Source organism: Monodelphis domestica, chromosome 3 (genome assembly GCF_027887165.1).
Source record: "Monodelphis domestica isolate mMonDom1 chromosome 3, mMonDom1.pri, whole genome shotgun sequence".
NCBI lineage: Eukaryota > Metazoa > Chordata > Mammalia > Didelphimorphia > Didelphidae > Monodelphis > Monodelphis domestica.
Window position 1 is genome coordinate 371,567,272 of NC_077229.1, and position 22,537 is coordinate 371,589,808.

The following is a 22,537-nucleotide window of genomic DNA, read 5'->3' on the forward strand; positions in this document are numbered from 1 at the left end:
AGTTTGAAAGGATATCTCATCATTCTCATTTTCTTCAATGAAATTATTAATTGTTTCTATGATTTGTTCTTTAACTAACAGGTTTTGGAGAATCGTAATGTTTAATTTCCAATTAATTTTTAATTTACCTCTCCATGTACCCTTACTAATTATTATTTTCATTTCATTATTATCTGAGAAGGTTGCATTTATTATTTCTGCCCTTTTGCACTGATTTGCAATGGGTATTTTTTTTTTGCCCTAATACATGGTCAATTTTTGTGAAAGTACTATGTGCTGCTGAAAAGAAAGTATATTCGTTTTTGTCTCTATTTTTCTCCACATGTATATTAACTCTAATTTTTCTAAGCTTTCATTCACTTCTCTTACCTCTTTCTTATTTATTTTTTGGTTTGATGTATCTAGTTTGGATAGAGGAGGGTTCAGGTCTCCCACTAGTATTATTTTTCTGTCTATTTCATCCTTGAGCTCCTCTAGTTTCTCCTTTAGGAATTTGGATACTATGCCATTTTGTGCATACATGTTGAGTACAGATATTTCCCCATTGTCTATACTGCCTTCTATCAGGATGTAATTACCTTCCCTATCTCTATTAACTAGCTTTATTTTTACTTTGGCTTTGTCAGATATCATGATTGAGAATTCTGCCTTCTTTCTATCTGTTGATGCCCAGTAGATCTGGCTCCATCCTCTTACTTTCATCCTTTGTGTATCTATCTTCTTCATGTGTGTTTCTTGTAAACAGTATATGGTAGGGTTTTGGATTCTAATCCACTCTGCTATTTGCTTGCTTGTTATGCTTTTATGCTTTTTTATTCACATTTAGAGTTATGATTACTAGCTGTGTATTTCCCAGCATTTTGATTTCTATTCCTGTTCCTGCCTTTTCTTCTTTTACTATTTCCTTCTACACCAGTTTGTTTATAATCAGATCCCCTAGTTCCCACCCTTATTTTACTTCCCTTTCTACCCCCTTCTTTCTTATTCCCCCCTTATATTCCCTGTAGTCTTTCTAAAATTGCCCCCCCAACCTGTCCCTCCCTTGTACTGCTTCCCTCCCCACCAGTCCTTTTGTTACCCTTCTACTCCCCTATCGTACGCAAATCTATTCTCTGCCCCAATGGATTGGATTGTTCTTCCCTCTTTGGGTCAGTTTCAAAGCAGGTAAGAGTTGAGTATTTCCTGTCTCCAACCTCTTTACCCTTCTAATGTATTGATGTTCTCTCCCCTCACCCCATGAGCTTCTTTGTGACATAAATATTTACCTCCATTTGTTTCTTTTCCCATTTCTTTCAGTATTAACCTCTTTTTAGCTCTATTTGTATATATATACATATATATATATACATGTATATGTATTTATGCATGCATATATCTATATACCTATTTATGTCTTGTCCTTTCATCCTATATAGTTTATCACTGTTCCCTCTAAGTGTAATTCTTCTAGATGCCTAGGTGATAGCAACAATTTTTAAGTTACCAATGACTTCTTATAGGGATACATATCATTTTAACCTATTGAGTCTCTTAAAAAATTTTGGTTTTGTTGTTTTGTTTTATTTTTCTTTTCCCCCTCTTTTTTAATTACCTTTTGATTATTCTCTTGAGTTCTGTGCTTGGACATCAAATTTTCTATTCAGTTCTGGTCTTTTCTTTACGAATGCTTGGAATTCTTCTACTGTGTAGAATGACCTTACTTTCCCCTGTAAGAATATAATCAGTTTTGCTGGGTAGTTGATTCTTGGTTGTAGACCTAGTTCCCTTGCTTTCCGGAATATCCTATCCCATACCTTTCGGTCCTTCAATGTTGAAGCAGGCAGATGTGTGTTATACTCACTGTGGTTCCATGGTATCTGAATGACTTCTTCTTGGCAGCTTGTAATATCTTTTCTTTGGTCTGATAGTTCTTGAATTTGGCTTTAACATTCCTGGGTGTTGTCAGTTGGGAATAAGTACAGGAGGTGATCTGTGGATTCTTTCAATCTCCACTTTTTCCTCTTCTTCTAGGATATCAGCGTCATTTTCCTGAATAATTTCCTATAGTATTATGTCCAGGATTTTTCTTTTGTCATGGTCTTCTGGTAGACCAATGATTCTTAAATTGTCTCTTCTCGAATGATTTTCTAAATCGTGTGTTTTGTGAATGAGATGCTTCATATTTTCCTCAACTTTTTCATTCTTTTGGTTTTGTTTTATAGTGACCTGCTGCCTTGTGACGTCACTTAATTCCAGTTGTTGTATTCTGGTTCTTAAAGACTGGATTTCTTGGTTTTGCTGGGTAATTGATTCATGGTTGGAGACACAGCTCTCTTGCCTTTCTAAATATCATGTCCCTTGCTTTGCGGTCTCGTAGTGTGTTAGCCTCTAAGTCCTCCTTATGGGAGTCCCCCTATATCTGAAGCTCCTCTCTTGGCTTCTTGTATGATTTTCTCCTTTTCTTGGAAGCCCTTGAATTTGGCAATTACATTCCTGGGGTTGTCTTTTGGGAATTTAGTATAGAGGGTGTTCTATGAACCCTTTCTATTTCTATTTTGCCCCCTTGCTCCAGAAAATGTGGGCAATTTTCTTTTATAATCTCCTGATTATAGCAGAAATAGTAGTAGAATAGCATCAAGGTTTTTGTTTATCTCTGGTTTTTTGGGGAGACCAATAATTCTGAGGTTGTCTCTTCTTCCTCTGTTTTCCAAGTCTGTGACCTTTTCAGTGAGATATTTTATGTTTTCTTCTAATTCATTAATTTTTTGGCTTTCCTTTATTGATTATTTCTGTTTTGTAATCTCACTGTCTTCCATTTGCTTAATTTTGGTTGTTAGGGACTGGTTTTGCTTTTCAGCTTTGTGCCCTTCTATTAGATGCTTCCAGCCCTTGCTCCAATTGTGAAATCTTGTCTATCAGACTGCTGATCTCTTTCTCCCATTTTTTTCCCAAAAGATTTCCATCTTTTGGGTAAGCTCCAGTTTGAGATCTTCCAGAGCTTGTGGATAGTTTCCATTTTGGGAGGCATGTTCTGATTTTGTTTGTATTTCATCCTCATTTTCTTCTTTTCCTTGGGTATTCTTAGCATAAAAGTTTTCAATAGTCACTTCCCCCCTCTTTCTTCTTGGAGGCTTGATTTTGGGCCATGTGAGCCATCCCTTTGGTGGTTTTATTCCACTTTCCTTTTTGGTCTGGGGTCTGGGTGATATGGGTGGGTTTTCTGTGAATTAAGTTGCCTCAGACTAGTTCTTCCCAGCCTCAGAGGTTTCTCTGAGCACAGGCTCCTGTGTTCAGCTCCACCCCCAGGTGTTCAGCTCCGCCCAGGTGCTCAGCACAAGCACCCTGGGGTTCAGCTCCGGAGCCACCTTTGATCAGCGCAGGATTCTCCTCTGAAACTTCCCTGAGAGGTCTTTTCCTTGCAATCTTTAGATCCCAAGGACCCTGGTGTGCCCCCCCCCAACAGAGACGCTCCTCAATCACTCTCTGTCCCAGTGAGCTCTCTGATAGCTTACTCTGATTTGTTAAGGGCGGGGAGTATAGGGGCGGCTCAGTTCAAGTTTTTGTGCAAGCTTTTCCTCCTCCTTAGAGTGTGGAAAAGTTCAAACCCCACGTACCTTCATTTCTGTAGGGTACTGGAGAGTCCCTCTGTTCTTCTAAAGGTGATTTTTATGCTCTTTTGAGGTAGTCTACTCCACAATTGGTTAGTTACAGAAGAAATCATATAAACAATTAATAAATTCATTGAGGAATATGACAATGGTGAGACATCTTTTCAAACCTTATGGTATGCAGCCAAAACAATTCTTAGAGGAAAATTCATATCCATGAGTGCATATATTAACAAATTAGGGAGGGCAGAAATCAATGAATTGGAAATGCAAATCAAAAAACTTGAGAACGAACAAATTAAAAACCCGAACTAGAGATCCTAAAAATTAAGGGAGAAATTAATAAAATTGAAAGTTATAGAACTATTGAGCTAATAAACAAGACTAGAAGCTGGTTGTTTGAAAAAACAGACAAAATAGACAAAATACTGGTCAATCTAATTAAAAAAAGGAAAGAAGAAAGGCAAATTAACAGCATCAAGGATGAAAAGGGGGAACTCCCCTTCAATGAAGAGGAAATTAAGGCAATCATTAAAAACTACTTTGCCCAACTATAAGGCAATAAATATACCAACCTAGGTGATTTGGATGAATATTTACAAAAATATAAACTGCCTAGACTAAGAGAAGAAGAAATAGATTTCTTAAATAATCCCATATCAGTAAAAGAAATCCAACAGGCCATCAAAGAACTTACTAAGAAAAAATCCCCAGGGCCTGATGGATTCACCAGTGAATTCTATCAAACATTCAAAGAACAGCTAACCCCAATACTATACAAACTATTTGACATAATAAGCAAAGAGGGAGTTCTACCAAATTCCTTTTATGACACAAACATGGTACTAATTCCAAAGCCAGGCAAGCCAAAAACAGAGAAAGAAAATTATAGACCAATCTCCCTAATGAATATAGATGCAAAAATCTTAAATAGGATACTATCAAAAAGACTCCAGCAAGTGAGCAGAAGGGTCATTCAACATGATCAAGTAGGATTTATACCAGGGATGCAGGGCTGGTTCAATATTAGGAAAACCATCCACATAATTGACCATATCAACAAGCAAACCAACAAAAATCACATGATTATTTCAATAGATGGAGAAAAAGCCTTTGATAAAATACAACACCCATTCCTATTAAAAACACTAGGAAGCATAGGAATAGAAGGGTCTTTCAAAAAAATAATAAACAGTATATATCTAAAACCATCAGCTGATATCATTTCCAATGGGGATAAACTAGATGCATTCCCATTAAGATCAGGAGTGAAACAAGGATGCCCTTTATCACCTCTATTATTTGACATTGTACTTTAAACACTTGCAGTAGCAATTAGAGAAGAAAAAGAAATTGAAGGCATTAAAATAGGCAAAGAAGAGACCAAGTTATCACTCTTTCTGGATGACATGATGGTCTACTTAAAGAATCCTAGAGATTCAAACAAAAAGCTAATTGAAATAATCAGCAATTTTAGCCATGTTGCAGGTTACAAAATAAACCCACATAAGTCATCAGCATTTCTATATATTTCCAAAACAGCTCAGCAGCAAGAACTAGAAAGAGAAATCCCATTCAAAATTACCCTAGACAAAATAAAATACTTAGGAATCTATCTCCTGAGACAAACACAAAACTTTATGAACACAACTACAAAACACTCTCCACACAACTAAAACTAGACTTGAACAATTGGAAGAACATTAACTGCTCATGGGTAGGATGAGCCAATATAATAAAAATGGCCATCCTACCCAAACACATCTATCTATTTAGTGCCATACCCATGGAACTTCCAAATTTTTTTACTGATCTAGAGAAAACCATAACAAAGTTCATTTGGAAGCACAAAAGATCAAGGATATCTAGGGAAATAATGAAAAAAAATACAAAGGAAGGGGGCCTTGCAGTCCCAGATCTCAGACTATATTATAAAGCAGCAGTCATCAAAACAATTTGGTACTGGCTAAGAGACAGAAAGGAGGATCAGTGGAATAGACTGGGGGCAAGCAACCTCAGCAAGACAGTATATGACAAACCCAAAGATCCCAGCTTTTTGGACAAAAATCCACTATTTCATAAAAATTGCTAGGAAAATTGGAGGACTGTGTGGGAAAGATTAGGTTTAGATCAACACCTCACACCCGGATTGAAGTCCAACAGTCAATGGGGATGGTTGTAGAGCCTGGGCTTCCCTGAGTTCTGGAGACTTTTGATAGGATTAAGGTCAGCTTAGTTGGGCTGGGTATGCTCTGAGTCCAAAACCTCCAGGAAGGCTGGAGCAAATATGGAGGATCTACACAGCTCTGGCCAGGCTGCCAAGTCTATGCTCCCTCTCTCGCTCCTTCCCTGCCATCTGTGTTGGAAGCTCTGTCTTGGTACAGCACTGCCTGCAAGGTACACCCTTCAGACCAGAGCCTTTGCCTGCCCATAAGTTCCCACTGCTGCTGGAGTCTCAGTGCTTTTGGTGTGTGTGTGGGGAGGGGGGTGGGTAGTGGGTCCTGGTATCTTCCTTCTGTCTTCCCCTTAAACCCGAGGGTTCTTGGATTCTGGCCTTTCAGGGGGCATTCCTTTTGAATTAAGTACAGCAGGAGGATTCCTTTGCTCTTTCTTGTTGTTAAGTTAGATTTTCAGTCCTCTAGGAGCATTCAGTTTGTAATCGGTGAGGAAGAATATTCAGAGGTCTGAACTTCTGCTCCTTCTAGGCCGCCATTTTGACTCTGCCTGTAGTTGCTATTTTAAAGAAGCCTAGGAACTCAGAAGGTAAAATTGGGGAGGAAGAAAATATTCCTATGCATAAGGGACAGCTAGAAAAATTTTTCAAGCTTAGTAATTGAGTATCTCATTCATGCAACAAGGAGCGCAGTCTTATTATTTCAAAGAATAACGTATAAGGAGATTGGATGGTAAGAGGGTGCAAGTTTATGAAGGACTTTTGAGTGCAAGACTGCTATATTTTTTATTTTATCTAGGAGATGATAAAAATCTACTGAAGTTTGGATTGGTATCAGGATATCTCAAGGCAGGCAATTCTACCAGCAGGATATTGCAAAAGTCTAAGTATGAGATGATTAAGATCCAGACCATCTTGGTGGCAATGTCAGTGGAGTTAATGATGGAACATTTGAGAAATGGCACAAGAAGGAAATCATCAGCCCTTAAAATACATTGCATATGAGAGGTGAGAAATATTAAGGAATTCAATATGACATCTAGGTTGTCAGACTAAAGAACTGAGAAGATACTAGCACTAGCCTTCAAGAATAATGGCTAAGTTTGAATATAGGGAGGGTAAAAAGAAAAGTGAGTTCAGTTATGGACCTGATAATTTTAAGATATATAGAGAACATTCAGTTTGGTATATATGAGAGTGAATTCAAGATGTATAATTATGATTTAATAGAACAAGTTCTCACCATGTAAGTCGTAGAGAGATAATTTTGAAAAACGCCAGCAAAGAGATGTTTACTAAATCCAAGGGAAATAGAAGTTAAGATGATACACTAACACCAGGGACTCACCTGAGCTCCGAAATAGCTCCCCACATAACCTTAAAATAACCCCTTAAAATGATTTCTGGAATGGCAAAATTATCAAAATATGGGGTGAAATAATTGTCTGGCTCAAGACAACTCAGAAAGTCCAGAAGAAATGTTTGTCTCACTGAGTGAGAAGCTGCATTGGCAGGTGCAGTTTCCAAAGCTCTTAACCCATAGATAGTAAAGGGGGTTAGACAACTGTTCAGAAAGAAATTACAGGAGAATTATTTTTGACATTGGTTACAGAACATTGTTGCATTTCCCAAATACATTTCTGGGGTCTCGATCCCAGGGCAAGGAGAAGCAATAGCACACTACTTCCAGGGCTAAAGAGAGTGATTGTGGTTACTCAAAGAGTGGAGCAAAAGTCAGGAGAGCAGTGACCACACATCTCCTTAGAACATTTGACCTTGGAAGAACTGTATACTTTACAAACCATCAGAACTAACTGAAAATAGCTGCAGTAGTGACAACACCCAGAAACACAAAACAGAAGCTTAGAACAGTGATCCCTCCCACCCAAGAACAGAGTCAAACTTTAACAGGAAGTTAAAAGTTAATAAAGAGGCTGAAAAATGAGAAAAAAAATAAAGAACCAAATCATAGAAAGTAATTCTGGTGACAGGAATAATCAAAACAAACTCAATAACACATAACAATGTCAAAGCAACTACTTACAAAACTACAAAGGAAAATTTCAGTTTGTGATAGGTAAAATAATTCCTGGAAGACTATGAAAAGAAAAAATAAGTAAAATAGAGAGAAAATAATAAAAAAGTGAAAGCAAGGCAAGAAAATAATTAATTAGATTGATGAATAAAGTGATTGTACTGTTTGAAGGAGAGGCAATATGTTTGTTGAAGTCTCCTAGCATTTGGACAAGTTGAGGAGGAGAGAAAAATTATGAAGCAAGTATTAACCTTATTAAGGAAGGGAATGAGATGGCTTCAGGTTATGAAGACAAGAGTTACCTGGACTTTGTTAGGTAGTAGATATAAATTGCATGAACTTCAAAAGAAGAGATATTATTGAGCGATTGAGGTAATGGCACAATCAGGGACTGGCAATGTGGAGCAAGTTGTATTTTCACTCCCCCTGCTCAATCAGGTAGCCCTGGAGAACGAGTGAAAGTCTAGGCAATGTTATGATTAAAATTACCTCCAGAGACAGATTTGAGGGTAAGAATATGAGGTTAAAATTGTATCAGGTCTATTGGTTAGTCCAGAATCATAACCAACAAAGTGATATAAGTCTCCATGACTCTTGGAGTCAGGGATGACCGAATTTGTGTCAAGCAGCATTATAAATTGATTTTAGGATCTCATTATTCAGCACCTCCCTTGACCATTCCAAAACATCTTTAATTGGTGACAGCCAATTAAGAGGTGGTCAATCAACCTATTCATCCCTCCCTAACCCCACAGGTGGATGAGTCACATCCACAGGAGAAGAATTATTTTTTGCTTCATTTATCAACCAAATTCTATAAAAAAGGAAGATATTCTTTGGGATTCTCAAGGACAAAGAAAAGGTAGAAAATAGAAGAGTAGAGGATATCTCTGACTCAGATAATAAACACAGGAATATACAGTAATTTTCCCTACCATATAGGAATCAATACAGTATATGAAAAATAAATTCTCATACCAGTGCTAGAAAGAGTAACAGGGAAATTGTGTCAAGAAGAAACCAGATCTAAGATTGGTAGAATATGGAGACAGTGAGAGAGGAGCAAATGTGGAAGGAATTTACGTTTTCAGTTTATGTAATGGACATCATGAAAGGCATTGAGGAAGGAGTGATTTCCTGGCATTCATCACTGGAAATCTTTGTTCTCATTAATATTTCCTTATGAGTGGAAGAAATTAATATATCCCATTCTGCCTTTTCTCTCTTTGTATTATTTCATATAGTTCTTTCCAGATTTCTTTGTATCCTTCATACTTAGTATTAATGATACTATAGCATTCCATTGTATTATTAAAACAGAATTTATTCAACTATTCACCTATTGTTAGGCATTTGGAGTTATTTGAATTTATGTGTGTGATTATGTATGTTTTTATACTTAGAACTGAAAGCAACCTTAGAAGCAATCTAGTCTTTTGAATATAATGAAAAGAGGCCAGAGAAGCTATGACTTAGCATGTTCACATAGAAAAGGATTCAACTTCATTCAACTTCAGGACATCTGACTCAAAATCCAATGCTCTCCACATTGCATCATGAGCTTGCTATGATAATATTTGCATATATAACTCATTGCTTTAATAGAATTTTCTGGATTTGTCTTTGGTTAATATAACTAACTTTGTTAATTTACTATTCACTAATGTATTTTCCCTCAAAAGACTTTATGCAAATTTGAAATATTATTGGGAATGAATGTGTGCCTGTTTCTTGACGTTTCCAGTATTGTGTTAAATTGTTTTTAATCATTTGTCCTCATTTGATGGGATAATCCAATCTCAAAAAAAAAAAAGAAGTTGGGGAGTATAACACTGGGTCACTGGGTTATTCCCTTTTCTTGTCTCTAATATAAGTAGGAGAGGCAGAGAGTCCCTTTGCCTTGGGAGATATTCTATAAAGAGAGTGGGTATTTTCCAAATATGTTTATGTAGGGATTTAGAAAGGGGATTAGTGGGGAGGCAGTTAAAATGTGTGATGGTAGATTACATTGAACTCTCCTCCCCCTTATTTGTTTTTTAAGCTTTAGGGCTGGTTATCAGAAAATCTTTTATGTCTCTCCCCTCACTAAAAGGGAGAAGGGATAGCACCAAGGGTAGGCTAAAATCATGGAAATTTTTTGTTCTTAGAAATTAGCTAATTGGGGTTAATAAAATAGGGTTAGGGGTTAGAGTTTCTACTATCCTTAAATATGGAATAAAACTAGCTAATATGATTGATCATCTAAAACTAAATTATTGCGATGAATGCCCACACTTCTCTACCTTTATGTCTGGTTGTTCAGTGATGTTGGCAGGCAGTAATTAGGAACTAGGTAGAGATCCAAAGCATTAATTGTGATATGGAGTGAAAATGGATGCCTAGAAGTTTACCTTGGCAAATACCAAATTCTGAGTGCTTTAAATGCTTTCATTAAGTTGATCAAGGGTATAACCTCCTTCATAATAATCTGAAGAACTCAGGCCAGCTTGGGGAAGAAGAAGAGAGGTAGTAAGAAAGAGTCAAGCATCTCTGTCATTTCTGAGTCATAGATATGGGAGAGTAGAAAACATTGATATTAAAAAAAAACCCACAACACACTAGGTCTTAGTGATCCACAGATCTAAAGCTGCGGGATTCTAGTATCTCATATTAATAAGTGGGTCAGAAATAGAGTAAAAATGAGGGTCATTTTATTTGAGGATATTGAGAAATAACAAAATGAGGTTCATAAGTAGGCTTTTGTGTCAGAATCTTCCAAAACATGAAGAATAAAGTAAGTCAGAGAATTGAAAGGTCTTGCTTTGGTTCAGGAAACTAGAGAGTATCAAAGGTGGTCTTTATAGTCATATTTTAGTAGCTTTAAGTGCATCACCCTTAGTCTGGTGTTTATCAAGTCATCATGCCATATCACATCCCATCATTCACATACAATATTATATTAAACCCTAAGAATAAAGAAGATCCAAAAAACTTCAGATATGGAGTTGTTTCAAATGTCTCCTTATTCGTCTAATATTGCTGAAACTTGAGCACGAGATTCTGTCCATCCACCATTTTAGGAGCTTAATGTATTATAAAGCATTTATGCTCTGGGTTAAATATAAGTGATGGCCTCAATGCCTTTTGGTTATAGGATATTTTAATGAAGCATGCATGATATAATGATGTGATTTTTCTCTGCAAGATAAAATTAAATCATTTTAGTTGGCTTATTATAGCACTGCTAAACTAAGATTTTTTTCACATTCTAAAGTCATTGTAATTTTAAAAGAGATTTTTTAGCAAGACCTTTGCTTAGCAACACAGAACAATATTTTTGAAACATTCATTAAAATATTTAAGGTATCATATCAGTTGAACAGAAAACTGTAAGTTGTCAATGCATTGTAGAGCAACACAGAATTGACAAGTTGACATGCCATCTCATTGAGTGAGTAGGAGGATTTTATCCCTGTTTGGAATGGAATTTAGAACAGAAATTTAAGAATTGTTCATTTTTAAACATTTTTGAGCAATTTATCACTTTATAAAAAGTTTTGTTTTATCCAATATGGCTAGTGATGGCTGTTTTTGCTTTTGTTTAAGATCTAAACATGCTTCAATATTGGAAATGTCATGACAAATCTCTAACCATACCACACTATCAAATGAATTCATTTGGTTTTCTTTTGCTCCAACACTTTTCCAAAATTTATTCCTGGAACTCCTGTGTTGAGTGTTGTGTTCCATTCCTATTACTTTATCAAAGTCCAAGTGGGCCTGGAATGTGAGGGAAGAGGAGTATTTTGAAAATAGGTATAACACCTTCAACTTTTTAAGGGAAAATGTGCAAGTTGGCATACATTTATTAATTAGTTACATAGTTTATTTTAATTTTTCATACATCATAATGTCTTGCATTTATAAAATCAAACATACCACATTATACAATCTCAGTAGGTTGGGAGGGGGGTTGAAAGACCAGAAGGGAGATTTTTACTTAAAAATTAAAAATATAAATGAACAAAATGTATGATCTATTCCAGAGATTATACAGGAGCTTAGTGAAGTGGGAAATTATTGAGGACTGGAACAGCATTTGAAATGGACATAGAAAAAATAAATAATATTCATATAATTTCCAAAAAAACCCTTTGATGCCTCTTAGATATTACTAATATAATTATTTTTAATCACTTCTCCACCTAAAAACCTTCAGTTGTCCCCATGGTCCCTAGGTTGGCTAAATATTTTAATCTGCCTTGTAAATGCTCAATAATCTTGCCTCATCTGAACTTTTTAAACCTTATGTTCTGTATTTCTCTAACATGCATTGTTTTTTACTTCATAGGATTATGTATTTCCTTTGCCAAATATTTCTTTTCATTTTTTCTATACTAATTGGAACCCAACTGATTTCTTTTGTCTACATCAAGTTCAGCCTTCTTCAGGAAGCCTTCTCTGATCATACAAGTCTGTGGTAATCTCTCTTATCTCACTCATCATCTATGCAAATCATTAGCACTTAATATATATTGATTATATTGTTAATCATGTATTTTATATAATCAAGATATTTCAGAGCTGACAGACACCTTACACATCATCTAGAACCAGTTTTTCATTTTTATATTAAATGAAATTAAGACAAAGAATTCTTAAGGTTAACAAAGGTAGTTAGTAGTGTCACACTGTAATTAGACCTCCTAATACCTGTCTCATTGCATTTTCCAAGATATTATATGTTTGCTTTTCTGTATTGCCCCTCCTAACAGAGTGAAATCTTCTTAACAGAAGAAATAGACATTGTCATCTTTGTATCCCCGATTTTAAAAAGTAATTAATTAAATACTTTGTTCATTGCATTAAAATTGCTAAGTATCTTGCATTCTTCCTTCCCTACCCATACTAGAGAAAACAGCATTTGGCAAAAAGATGTATGTATATATAAAACTATGTCTTGATTATAGCTGATAAATAATCAGTTCTTTCTCTAAAGGTAGATATACACAAATTATTCTTAAATCAATATTTCTGTCGCTGCATTTAATGTTTTCTTGATTCTGCTCATTTCACACTTCATAATTTCATGAATATCTTTTAATTTTTTTAATTAACATGATCATCATTTCTTATGGCACAGTAGTATTCCATCACAATCTTATATGCATATATATGTATGTACCCAATTTTAAAATTATTCTTTATCACCTGATCAGAAATAAATCATTTGCCCTTGTCATTGTTTCATGAACTTTGGTCATAATATACATTATACTTTGAAAACCTTCCTACTTTTACTATCTTTGAGGTGAGACACTTTGGTAATCAATAATGTCAATCATTGACCAAGCAGTTTTCTTTACTTCTGAGCTATGATTACATGACAATTTGAACTTGGCATTAGAAAAGGCTGGGGTTCAAATCTCATCTAGTTAAGCATCAATTCAGCTTTCTAAGTCTATTTTACTCATTTGTAAAGGGAACATAATAACCATTTTATCTACTTCATAATATTTCTGTGAATATTTAATACAAACAATGAGTAAAACTCTTTGAAAATCTTAAAATGTTATAAAATTATTAGCACATACACAGACATCTAAACTTAAATAGGTAACAGGTAAAAATACAAATTATTTATGATAGTTTCTTCTTTAAAAATAATTAAGGGAAACTAGGAAGACATGAAGTATGATCCTAAATATTTTTCAAATCATTGTGAATCTACATGGCTCCCATATCATTTAATAACATAGTCTCTGAAGAATTAAAATTGAAGATTGTCCAGAGTCAATGGACCTTTGTATAAAGAGTGAGAATAGAGTGTACCACATCGCCAACTAAGATTTGTATAAGAGAAGTGGCATAAAGGATCTTATTAGAGAAATGTACTACTAGATGAGAAAATGAATCAATTGTGCAGTAAGAATAAAGCATAAATATTCGATACGTCTGATGCTCCATTGGTAGAGCTATGGGAAGAGAGTCTGAAATTTTACCACAGGTACCAATATATTGGGTACCTTTAGTAGTTGCTCATAGGGCAGCACATTTGACCTGGAGTCAGAAAATTCTGATTTAAAATCCAGATTCAGAAACTTACTGGCTGTGTATTTATAGGCAAGTCATAGCTTCTCTGGCCTCTTTTCATCATATTCAAAAGACTAGATTGCTTCTAAGGTTGCTTTCAGTTCTAAGTATTGCTAGTTGCTTCATCTGTAAAATGGGATTGATAATACCAACTACTTCCAAGAGTTGCTGTAAGCACCAGTTATAGTAATTGTAAAGTACTTAGCTCAGTGCCTGGCACATAGTAAGTTGTATAAATGTTAGCAATTATTTATTGACCTACGCCTAATATGTTTCAGGGAAGTAAGACAGCCTTGAAAGAAAGGGTAGGTATTTTATTTTTTAACCTCACTATTTCCAATCTCTCAGTAACACAAGCAGTATTCTTTGGAGACCAGGATGGTAATCCATCCTTTTACATTGGAACTGAGGATTTCTTTTTTTTTTTTTTTAATATATTTTATTTGATCATTTCCAAGCATTATTCGTTAAAGACATAGATCATTTTCTTTTCCTCCCCCCCACCCCCCATAGCCGACGCGTAAGTCCACTGGGCATTAGATGTTTTCTTGATTTGAACCCATTGCTTTGTTGATAGTATTTGCATTAGAGTGTTCATTTAAAGTCTATCCTCTGTCATGTCCCCTCAACCTCTGTATTCAGGCAGTTGCTTTTTCTCGGTGTTTCCACTCCCATAGTTTATCCTTTGCTTATGAATGGTGTTTTTTTTTTTCTCCTGGATCCCTGAAAGTTGTTCAGGGACATTACACCGCCCCTAATGGAGAAGTCCATTACGTTCGATTATACCACAGTGTATTAGTCTCTGTGTACAATGTTCTCCTGGTTCTGCTCCTCTCGCTCTGCATCACTTCCTGGAGGTTGTTCCAGTCTCCATGGAACTTCTCCACTTTATTATTCCTTTGAGCACAATAGTACTCCATCACCAACATATACCACAGTTTGTTCAGCCATTCCCCAATTGATGGGCATCCCCTCGTTTTCCAGTTTTGGGCCACCACAAGAGCGCAGCCATGAATATTTTTGTACAAGTCTTTGTGTCCATTATCTCTTTGGGATACAGACCCAGCAGTGCTATGGCTGGGTCAAAGGGTAGATATTCTTTTGTCGCCCTTTGGGCATAGTTCCAAATTGCCCTCCAGAATGGTTGGATCAGTTCACAACTCCACCAGCAATGAATTAATGTCCCTACTTTGCCACATCCCCTCCAGCATTCATTACTTTCCTCTGCTGTTATGTTAGCCAATCTGCTAGGTGTGAGGTGATACCTCAGAGTTGTTTTGATTTGCATCTCTCTGATTATAAGAGATGTGGAACACTTCTTCATGTGCTTGTTAATAGTTTTGATTTCTTTATCTGAGAACTGCCTATCCATTTCCCTTGCCCATTTATCAATTGGAGAATGGCTTGATTTTTTGTACAATTGATTTAGCTCATTATAAATATGAGTAATTAAACCTTTGTCAGAGGTTTCTATGAAGATTTTTTCCCAATTTGTTGTTTCCCTTCTGATTTTAGTTATATTGGTTTTGTTTGTACAAAAGCTTTTTAGTTTGATGTAGTCAAAATTATTTATTTTACATTTTGTGATTCTTTCTATATCTTGCTTGGTTTTAAAGCCTTTCCCCTCCCAAAGGTCTGACATGTATACTATTCTGTGTTTACCCAATTTACTTATGGTTTCCTTCTTTATGTTTAAGTCACTCACCCATTTTGAATTTATCTTGGTGTAGGGTGTGAGGTGTTGATCTATTCCTAATCTCTCCCACACTGTCTTCCAATTTTCCCAGCAGTTTTTATCGAATAGTGGATTTTTGTCCCAAAAGCTGGGATCTTTGGGTTTATCGTATACTGTCTTGCTGAGGTCGTTTCCCCCCAGTCTATTCCACTGATCTTCCTTTCTGTTTCTTAGCCAGTACCAAATTGTTTTGATGACTGCTGCTTTGTAATATAGTTTGAGGTCTGGGACTGCAAGGCCCCCATCATATGTGTTTTTTTTCATTATTTCCCTGGATATCCTTGATCTTTTGTTCTTCCAAATGAACTTTGTTATGGTTTTTTCTAAATCAGTGAAGAAGTATTTTGGTAGTTCAATGGGTATGGCACTAAATAGATAAATAAGTTTGGGTAGGATGGTCATTTTTATTATATTGGCTCGTCCTATCCATGAGCAGTTAATGTTTTTCCAATTGTTCAAGTCTAGTTTTAGTTGTGTGGCGAGTGTTTTGTAGTTGTGTTCATATAGTTCCTGTGTTTGTCTTGGGAGATAGATTCCTAGGTATTTTATTTTGTCTAAGGTGATTTTGAATGGGATTTCTCTTTCTAGTTCTTGCTGCTGAGCTGTGTTGGAGATATATAGAAAAGCTGATGATTTATGTGGGTTTATTTTGTATCCTGCAACTTTGCTAAAGTTGTTTATTATTTCAATTAGCTTTTTGGTTGAATCTCTAGGATTCTTTAAGTAGACCATCATGTCATCCGCAAAGAGTGATAACTTGGTCTCCTCCTTGCCTATTCTGATGCCTTCAATTTCTTTATCTTCTCTAATTGCTACTGCTAGTGTTTCTAGTACAATGTCAAATAGTAGAGGTGATAATGGGCATCCTTGTTTCACTCCTGATCTTATTGGGAATGCATCTAGTTTATCCCCATTGCAGATGATATTAGCTGTTGGTTTTAGATATATACTGTTTATTATTTTTAGGAATGACCCTTCTATTCCTATGCTTTCTAGTGTTTTTAATAGGAATGGGTGTTGTATTTTATCAAAGGCTTTTTCTGCATCTATTGAGATAATCATGTGGTTCTTGCTAGTTTGCTTGTTGATGTGGTCAATTATGTGGATGGTTTTCCTAATGTTGAACCAGCCCTGCATCCCTGGTATGAATCCTACTTGATCATGGTGAATGATCCTTCTGATCACTTGCTGGAGTCTTTTTGCTAGTATCCTATTTAAAATTTTTGCATCTATATTCATTAGGGAGATTGGTCTATAGTTTTCTTTCTCTGTTTTTGACCTGCCTGGTTTTGGAATCAGTACCATGTTTGTGTCGTAAAAGGAGTTTGGTAGAACTCCCTCTTTGCTTATTATGTCAAATAGTTTGTGTAGTATTGGGGTTAACTGTTCTCTGAATGTTTGATAGAATTCACAGGTGAATCCATCAGGCCCTGGGGATTTTTTCTTAGGAAGTTCTTTGATGGCTTGATGGATTTCAATTTCTGATATGGGATTATTTAAGAATTCTATTTCCTCTTCTGTTAGTCTAGGCAGTTTGTATTTTTGTATATATTCATCCATTTCTCCTAAATTGGTGTATTTATTGCCATATAATTGGGCAAAGTAATTTCTAATGATTGCCTTAATTTCCTCCTCATTGGAGGTGCTGTCCCCCTTTTCATCTTTAATGCTGTGAATTTGCTTTTCTTCCTTCCTTTTTTTAATTAGATTGACCAGTACTTTGTCTATTTTGTTTGTTTTTTCAAAGTACCAGCTTCTTGTCTTATTTATTAAATCAATAGTTCTATCACTTTCGATTTTATTAATTTCTCCCTTAATTTTTAGGATTTCTAATTTGGTTTTCTGCTGGGGGTTTTTAATTTGATCGCTTTCGAGTTTTTTCAATTGCATTTCCAATTGATTGATCTCTGCTCTCCCTTGTTTGTTAATATGAGCTTTCAGGGATATGAATTTGCCTCTGATTACCGCTTTGGCTGCATCCCAAAAGGTTTGAAAGGATGTTTCGCCATTGTCATTTTCCTTGATGAAATTATTAATTGTTTCTATGATTTCTTCTTTAGCTAAACGGTTTTGGAGTATCATATTGTTTAATTTCCAATTGGTTTTAGATTTGGTTTTCCATGTACCATTACTAATCATTATTTTTATTGCCTTGTGATCTGAGAAGGCTGCATTCATTATTTCTGCTTTTTTGCATTTGTGTGCTATGTTTCTGTGACCTAATGTATGGTCAATTTTTGTGAATGTGCCATGTGGTGCTGAGAAGAAGGTGTATTCCTTTTTATCCCTATTTATTTTTCTCCATATGTCTATTAATTCTAATTTTTCTAAGATTTCATTCACTTCTTTTACCTCTTTCTTATTTATTTTTTGATTTGATTTATCTAAATTTGATAATGGTTGGTTTAAGTCTCCCACTAGTATGGTTTTATTGTCTATTTCTTCCTTCAATTCTCCTAGTTTCTCCATTAGAAATTTGGGTGCTATATTATTTGGTGCATACATGTTGATTAATGATATTTCCTCATTGTCTAGAGTCCCTTTTAACAAAATATAATTACCTTCCCTATCCCTTTTGATCAGGTCTATTTTTGCATTGGCTTTATCAGATATCATGATTACCACTCCTGCCTTCTTTCTATCAGTTGAGGCCCAGAAGGTCTTACTCCATCCTTTAATTCTGACCTTGTGGGTGTCAACCCGCCTCATGTGTGTTTCTTGAAGACAACATATGGTAGGGTTTTGGATTCTAATCCATTCAGCTATTCGTCTACGTTTTATGGGTGAGTTCATCCCATTCACGTTCAAAGTTATGATTGTCATTTGTGGACTCCCTGGCATTTTGATTGCCTTCCCTAATTCTAACCTTTTCTTCTTCGGCTCTACCTTTTAGTCCAGTGATTTACTTTGAATCAGTCCCCCTTGTCCCCTCCCTTGATGTTTCCCTTTTTAGTCCCTCCCTTTTTCTTCCCTCCCCCTCCCCCCTCTCTTTCCCTCCCTTTTTGTTCTCCCTCTCCCCCTCCCCCCCTTGGTTTTCCCTTCTCCTTACCCTTGTTGGGTAAGATAGAATTCAAGATCCCAATGGATCTGGATGTTTTTCCCTCTCAGAGTTGATTTCCCTGAGATTGAGGTTTAAGTAACCCCCCCCCCTCTCTTCCTCTCCTTCTTATAGGAGTTTTCTTCCCCTCCCCTTCCCCTGTGAATCTTTGTGTGAGAACCATTATTCTATTTGGTCTTTCTTTACCCCCTATTTATACATTACATTTTCCCCACATATTAGTATACATAGGTTGATATAAATGTAGTCCTTATAGAAGAGAGTTTGAGTAAAAGAAGATAACATTTTTCCCCTTTCCTTAATATTTACCTTTTCAGGTATTCCTTGCTCTTTGATTTTCGGTATCAAACTTTCCACAGAGCTCTGGTCTTTTCTTTGCAAAAAGTTGGAAGTCTTCTATTTTGTTGAATGCCCATACTTTCCCTTGGAAGTATATAGTCAGTTTTGCTGGGTAGCTGATTCTTTGTTGGAGACCCAGCTCTCTTGCCTTTCTGAAGATCATGTTCCATGCCTTACGATCATTCAGTGTAGAACTTGCAAGGTCTTGTGTGATCCTGATTGGCATTCCTTTATATCTAAATTGTCTTTTTCTGGCTTCCTGTAGGATTTTTTCTTTTGTTTGATAGCTTTGGAATTTGGCAATTACATTCCTGGGAGTTGTCTTTTGGGGGTTTAGTGTAGAAGGTGTTCTGTGAGCTCTGTCAGTGGATGTATTGCCCCCTTGTTCTAGAATCTCTGGGCAATTTTCTTTGATTATATCTTGTATCACCATGTCCAGTTTGGTGTTTATTTCTGGCTTTTCTGGGAGTCCAATTATTCTTAAATTTTCTCTTCTCCCCCTGTTTTCCAGATCTATCACCTTGTCGGTGAGATATTTTATGTTCTCTTCTAATTTCTTGGTGTTTTGGCTTTGCTTTATTAGTTCTTGCTTTAAAGCCTGGTTTTCTTTTACAGTTTGGTCAAACTGGTTTTGTAGATGCGTGAATTTCTTTTGCATCATTTCCCACTTTTCCTCCCAGAGGGCTTCCATCTTTTTGGTCCTTTCTGATTCAAATTCTTCATGGGTTTGTGGAGAGTTTCTATTTCCTTTGGAAGATTTTGGAGAATTTTCTTGTATATCTTCTTCTATCTGCTCTGTATTTTGTATTTTGGCTCCATAGAATGTGTCCAGAGTCGCCCCTTTCTTCTTATTTTTCTTGGTATTTTGGGGCTTCTGTGCTTCTGTGGAATTTGTCATCTCTGAACGTGGAGGATTGGCTTTTCTTGTCTTTGTCTGGTGATCAGTGGCTTTAGTCCTGGGCAGATGTTGGTTCTATGAGCGTTCCCTGGGTTAAACTGAATATGCCTCACTGGAACTGGAATGGAAGGGTCGGACCACGAGGCCACACTCTCCCCCTGGCTCGATTTCCGGAAGTTGCCTTCAGAATCCCTGGCTGTGAGGCTGTTTCGTCGGCCTGCGGGGGGATGGGCTGCCGCTTCCCCAAGCTCCGAGAGCACAGACTTTCACTGAGACTTGGATAGCAGGATCCAGCCCGTGAGGCTGTCTTGCCCGCCCTGAGGGTTGCTGTTGTTTTGACCAGCTCTCTGCAGCGGAGGCCCCAGGCAGTAACTTTCACCCGGACCGACCAGCTCTTTGCAGCGGAGGCCCCAGGCAGTAACTTTCACCCAGACTGGGACTTGGGTAGAAGACCCTGAGGGTTGTTGTTCCTCAGACCCTGCTCTCTGAGCCCGGCGCGGCTGCCGCTTCCGGGAGCCTTGGACTCTGCGCTCCTACCCCTGAGGTCCGAGGGATCTCGGGTTCTGGCTTTTAAGGGGAGCCGTACCTTTTGAACCGGGTCCAGGTCCAGGAGGAGGGTTCCCAGGGTCTGTGCTGTTGATCGTTTTGAATTTCGGCGCCTTAGGAGCTTCTAGTTTGAGATCGGTCGGGAAGGGTTTTCCGGAGATCTGAACTTCAGCTTTCTCTAAGCCGCCATCTTAACCGGAAGTTCCTGAGGATTTCTTTTTATATCTTTGACCACTGATGTTGACCTAAAATCAAGGGAAATAGAAAGCGGTCTACACTGTATTGAGGAGACTGGAAATGGGAAGGCTTGTGCAATAGTTACAGGAAGATTTAAGCTAGAATGTCTTTGATCTGCATGATTAGAAAGAGTGCCTTTATTAATGAGATTACAAATGAACTAAAATAAAGATGTTTGAAATATCAATGCCAAGCAAAGGAAAGTAATAAATGTTGGAAGGAATGTGGCAAAATTGGTACAAAAATGCATTGCTGATGGAGTTGTGAATTGATCCAAGCATTCAGGAAGGCAATTTGGAACTATGTGAAAAGAGCTTTAAATGACAGCCTGCCCTTTGATCCAGCCATACCACAGATGGGTTTGTACCTCAAAGAGATAATAAGGAAAAAGACTTGTACAAAAATATTCATATCTGCCCCCTTGGTGATGGCAAAAAAAAAATGTAAAATGAAGGAATGCCCTCCAACTGAGGAATGGCTGAACCTATTGTGGTATATGTTGGTGATGGAATACTATTGTGCTAAAAGGATTAATGAAGTAGAGGAATTCCATGGAGACTGGAACAACCTCCAGGAATTGATGCAGAGTGAAAGGAGTAAAACCAGGAGAACATTGTATACAGGGACTGATACACTGTGGAATAAGCAAATGTAATGGACTTCTCTACTGGCAGCAATGCAATGATCCAGGACAATTCTGAGAGACGTGTGAGAAAGAACACTATCCACATCCAGAGGAAGAACTGTGGGAATAGAAACACAGAAGAAAAAACATTTCCTTGATCACAAGGTTCAATGGGGATATGATTAGATATGTAGACTAAATGATCACTTTATAGCAAATATTAATAATATGGAAATAGGTCTTGATTAATGATACATGTAAAACCCAGCTGAATTGCTCATTGGCTACAAGAAGGGGAAGAAACGAGTGGAAGGAAAAAATATGAATCATGTAACCATGGGAAAATATTCTAAATTAATTAATTAAATATATTTTGAAAAATTAAAATAACTAAAAAAAGAAATATCAATGTCAAACGGAATAACCAAATCCTGCAAAATATTTCTTGTTGACACTAAGTGCAGATGCTTGATGACTGAAGCATGAATCAGATTCTTTATGACCTTTATTATATTTTAATAATAATTTAAAAAGCAGATTTTAAAAGGATTATTTCACTGTAAATAAATGTAGATGGTTTCTTTTCATTTAAAAGGGTGTTATGGCCCTGTAAATGCAATTCTAAGAAAAATCCAGTAGATGGCATAAATATGCTTTGTTTTAAGAAGTAGATAGACTAGTATTAGTAATTGGAACAAGAATACTGGAACTCTCCATACAGGATAAGGCAGAGAGAGTGGGCATGTTCTCAGATGCTGCTAAAAAACTAATACAGGTCTTGATTTGGAATTAGGCTCTGTCTTTTGTAAACAGAAATGTCTGTCTTCATCTGTTTGTTATTTGTGGTTTCTGAGTCTTTATAGGAATAGAATAGTAAGCCCCAGTGTACCTCATAAATATCTGTATTTTAATCAAACACAAGTGACATTATGTATGAACACACAGATAAAAATTAAACAAACAAAATGATGTATCTGACCTAATCCCACAAAAATCAGGGAAATTCTTTGCCAAAGGCTTGTCTATAACCTTTAATCAAGTAATCTCCCTGATATAGGAAACCAGTCACTGTTTGGACAGTTCCCAAGCACAGGAAGATTCATGATGATTACTCACAAAAGAAATAATAAACCAAATCTAAAAATTATATCCAGCCACTAGCATCACTGATTTCCTTATCCATTCAACAGAACTCTATTCTCATCATCTACATGCCACAAACCATTGTCAGT